At 49.9% G+C, this 4,869-nt stretch overlaps 1 non-coding gene across 1 annotated transcript; it reads left to right on the forward strand.

The window, feature by feature from the left end:
- Window positions 1–1,120: 1,120 nt before the first annotated feature.
- TRNAK-UUU (transfer RNA lysine (anticodon UUU)) lies at window positions 1,121–1,193 on the forward strand. The gene has a single exon. It is a non-coding gene; the product is annotated as a tRNA-Lys (tRNA).
- Window positions 1,194–4,869: the final 3,676 nt, after the last annotated feature.

The following is a 4,869-nucleotide window of genomic DNA, read 5'->3' on the forward strand; positions in this document are numbered from 1 at the left end:
GCGCACAGCTGTAGCAGCTCGGTTTCGCCGGCGCGCCGCGCCCCCGGCAGCAGCAGCTGCTCCGCACCATGTGGCTGGTCACGTGACGAACGAGGTGACGAACCACGTGTTCAGCCACGGCGCCGCGCCGTCGGCAGCTCCACACCACGTGACCAACCACGTGACAGCGTGGCGGCGCAGAGACAGGGTGTCGGCGCCGCCACGCTGAAAGCTCGAAAAGCTACCGTAATGTACCCCGCCGCGGTGGCTCAGTGGTTAGGGCGCTCGGCTACTGATCCGGAGTTCCCGGGTTCGAACCCGACCGCGGCGGCTGCGTTTTTATGGAGGAAAAACGCTAAGGCGCCCGTGTGCTGTGCGATGTCAGTGCACGTTAAAGATCCCCAGGTGGTCGAAATTATTCCGGAGCCCTCCACTACGGCACCTATTCTTCTTCCTTTCTTCTTTCACTCCCTTCGTTATCCCTTCCCTTACGGCGCGGTTCAGGTGTCCAACGATATATGAGACAGATACTGCGCCATTTCCTTTCCCCAAAAACCAATTATTAATTATATTACCGTAATGTAGCTATTGCTACAAAACACGACGCCTGATCGGCTGCTGCGATAGCATAGTGCACTCGCGCAGTGGCCAGCGAAGCTGATCTGTTCGCGCCGCCGCTGGTTTGAAACCAAATAACGGCAATATTGATTTCATTTCTGCATCGGCTATTGCTATGCTAGGTTTGGCCAAGTTCACGCTCCCATTGGCTACAGCTGGCGCGACGCTCCTCCCAAATAACCCGAGTTTACCCGAGTTACTCCGAGGCTTCATGCAGGAGACTTGGTTGGGACCGCATTGAGTAGTGCTGTCACACTGAAAAAAAAAAAAGAAAAAGGAAGGAAGGAAGGAAGGAAGGAAGGAAGGAAGGAAGGAAGGAAGGAAGGAAGGAAGGGAGGGAGGGAGGGAGGGAGGGAGGGAGGGAGGGAGGGAGGGAGGGAGGGAGGGAGGGGGGGGGGGGTGTATGAAGCCGTGCGAAACAGCAAGCAGTTCACACACGCGCTGCATCAGGCCTAGCGTACCGGAGGCACGCAACTAGAGGCTCCAGTCGAAAAACACAAGATGGCGCAGCTTATTCCTCAGCGCCCGGATAGCTCAGTCGGTAGAGCGTTAGGCTTTTAACCTAACGGTCCGGGGTTCGAGCCCCCGTTCGGGCGTAATTTTTTTTTTTCAATAAGAGGGAGATAGTTCACTGTCAGGACTGTTTGTGCCTAAAAACTGCTTGTGTAGTAGACAGTCTTGAAAACAAGAATGTGGCGGCTGTATAGGGCTAAAAATTAGTGCTTGAAAGTTAGGTGTTGCGGTTTAAATGATGAGCACAATTAGTTGATGTTGCAATACTTGTGCGCTACAGTTAATGACGCAAAAAGGGCTGACATAATTCGCACATTACAAGCGTAATACGTGCAAAAAGGGGAGTCAAGTGAAGTGATATGGTGGCGAAAGCTGCATACTTACATTTACCGGCGTATTATCGGCAATGAGCGGAACGCAGGGAAGTTGGTGGCTCACGTACCCAAGTAGTGGGAAAGAAAAAGATCGTATTGGGTAACACCTCAAAGCTGAAAGCGCGAAATTCAGATAATGTTCTGTGGTGAAAGAAAATGCTAGATAGACGCGGCTTTTGGAACTCGAGAGGTTAAAGGTAAGATTAAGGCAGAAATCCGAGGAAGCGCTTTGTTTTCGAGACTAGGTGGCAACTAGAGACAAGGCCGGAAAATCGCTCGCATGCATGCAGTCGTAGACGCCATAGTGTGTTGTAAATGACACCCTGCAGCGATCTGAGACACTTTGGGATGCTATAGCGTTATGGTGTAGTGACAGTCACGACTTTTCAGTAAGCAGAAATAACTAAAAAGGGATCAAATCATTGCTGTATAAAAGCATGAGAAGACGTGTAACGGGGAAAATAGCTGGTATACATTGTTTAAGAGACGAAATACACGAGGTGCAGTAGATTTCTGTTCGGAGATTTGCGTAGATTGCAGCCCAACAGAGCTCAGTCAGATGACTACAAAGAAAAACTATAGGGCTATCCATAACCTTGCACAGTCCTAAAAGGCTTCTCAGGCCTTCGACCGGGGGGATATGGGGACTTTAGACAATAAGACAGTTAACAATAATCAGGCAGTATATGCCAATATGAATTCAGGAACCTACGTGGAACGTATTTTCGCTGTAAAAAATGTCTCGTGCTGGAAAAAAAATAAAGTGAAAGGTACTCAACCTGTCTTCAGACCACAACCTTGCGATGTCTCGACAAGTCATAGGTTTGAATTCCAGCTCGACTGGTCGGACATTCTTTTTTATTATTGTTGGTGACCGTTGATGAACATGTTTGTTTGTTTTTTACACGCACACCGTAGTCCGCAATTCATGAAGCGCCTAACATAGCTGCCTATACACTCATCCATATACTAATACGTGTCTCCCAACCGCCACTAGCTGCTTGTCCCTTCGAACGAGCACAGGTCCGACTAGGTAAAAAATCCAAGCCGTCAAGTGCGTTTCGACGGTGCAGCAACTAAATAATTTCTCTGTTTTCCATTTAACTGAAAACAGCCACCTCTACCGTCTCCGTACGTGCTTTAGCAGAACTCACAAGGTCTCAAACTGGACTGTGTGCGCCTGCATAGCGATCAGTATACAGCCGCAGCGGGTGGCAAGGGATCACGTGCCGCAGGTATACACCCCCCTTGTGATCGCTTCGCGGAGACGGCGGCCGATACGGATCTCGTGTACTTCACCAGGGACAGGTGCTATCGTTTCGTCGCGGCGGTCGGTCGGGCGGCCGCAGTCGCTCTGCTCAAGGACAGCGCGCTGTCGGCGTCCAAATTAACGGCGTCGCTCAAGAAAGCGTCGTGCACGTATACAGCTTCATCGCTCGCGTCGCCCGAACCACAGCCGTCGCCTCTGGGCGGGGACCCCTGCCGTCAACCAGTGGTTTCCCAGACAAAAGAAGAAGAAGCGAGAACGGAGGCGTTCATGTAAGGAAGTATAGCAGTCTTCGTCGGCACAACGTGTCTTTATTCTGCGAAGCAGCGTGAGTCTGGTCCGCGCTGCACAAATGCCTGAAGGCTCCAATCTCACAGAACAGGATTGTTTGCTCTATATTTTAACGACGACAGACCCATTAGAGGTGATTGTACAGTTGGGGACAAAAGTATGTGGACCACGTGTTCCTCAAACGAATCCCATAGCTCTATAACTATAGTCGATGAAGACCACAGATGAAAGAACAAAACTTTGACTTCAAAACTTTGAATTTTACCTTCGCAAGCCATGGTCTCCAGCCGTTCGCTAATAGCAGAACTATCGGCTTCGTTTCAGGAACACGTGGTTGACGGACTTTCGTCCCCGTCTGTACCTGCTCAAAGGTCAGCTGAAAGAAATGATAACAAGGTGTGCCCAAGCTTCAAAATCGTCCGCGCTCCCCTGTGCGCGTGTGTACGCAATGTATAAGTCGCATCAGCTGTCCTCGTCTTTATAGCCCAAAGTAGAGTTTTAGCATGAACAAAATGGCCTATACATTATACCTTATAGTAAATGAGCATTTTTTTTCCCTCTGTTGGGTGGTTTCTCGGCGCCTAAAACGGATCAAACAATGCGGACTGTGCATTCGTCTGTATTCCTCATTTGTCCTCATGCTTTTCGTGTAAGCGCGCTTTTTTCAAGCACGTGTGTGTGCAAGCACGCGAGCGTGCGTGCGTACGCATGGTGAGAGAAGTGATTTCGAGCGAAAAAAAAATCGAGGATCTGATGCAACCTGCGGGTGTCCTTTCATGCTGTCTCTATATGCCTCAACCTGCTTGAAAAGTGCTCGCCTATTATAGTATAGCTTAAAGACGCCATGTGGCTTCCCATGTTGGGGATACAGCCGGCTGTGACCTCGTACCCCATTTGTTTTTGGCGGTGTTGCAAACGCTTTTCAAGAACACGGTATTCTACTAATTACGCATACGTCATCGTGCCTGCGTCACACACTGGGTGCAGCTCGAGTGGCGCGTATGCACAGCTCCCAAAGACGCAGTAGTCGTTACTCACGAATCGCGCTGAGACATGCCGGCATATAAGCAAGCGCGACTGCCGGGCGAGCTACGATTACTCACCGAGCACGTGTGGGATCTCCTTTCTGAGCGAAAGGGGCGTGTCTGTGCAAGACGAGACGTAGCCACCCGCTTTCGTGCTTGCAGGGCGTTCTTGCGCGGTGGTGGGAAACATACTACACGTATACTTCCGTTTCTCTGCAGCTGCACCAGGCCACATGCGCACGGATAAAGTTACGCTCTACGGACCGGTGTATACATAGTCAACTCATTTTTTTTTTTAAATTCAGATCCATTGCGAAAATATGCGCAAATTTGAAGCTTTCCTCTAGGTCACCGAGAGGTGGAACGATATACTGACGCATGACGTGCTTGTGATCGAAGCTGTATAGGCCTGCAGAATGTAGCATTTGCGCAACGCAGTGGAGATAATGAGATTTTTTTTTTGCGTCCGTGTTATACATTCTCAAGAACTGCTGGTTATATTGACTATCTTTGACGCCACGCTGCGGCGTCCTTTGCCCCGTTGGTCGAGTAGTTCGCCGCCATATTCACACGTTGTTGTGAGAGTTTTGTTGTAAAAATATATATCGGCAATGCTACGACATTGGTGTTTGTACGAGATAGGGAAGCCACTGTAAGTGCCATTGCGTGACTTTTTTGGTGCAAGCATGCAATGCGAGAAAGTGGTAGGGTTTTAACGTATACTTGAGCCGAGTATACGCGCGAAACCATGTGCTTAGCCTTGTTGGCTCAAGGTTTTGCTTTGCTGGGTCGTCGGCGCACG

The sequence above is a fragment of the Amblyomma americanum genome, chromosome 3 (assembly GCF_052857255.1).
Source record: "Amblyomma americanum isolate KBUSLIRL-KWMA chromosome 3, ASM5285725v1, whole genome shotgun sequence".
Lineage (NCBI taxonomy): Eukaryota > Metazoa > Arthropoda > Arachnida > Ixodida > Ixodidae > Amblyomma > Amblyomma americanum.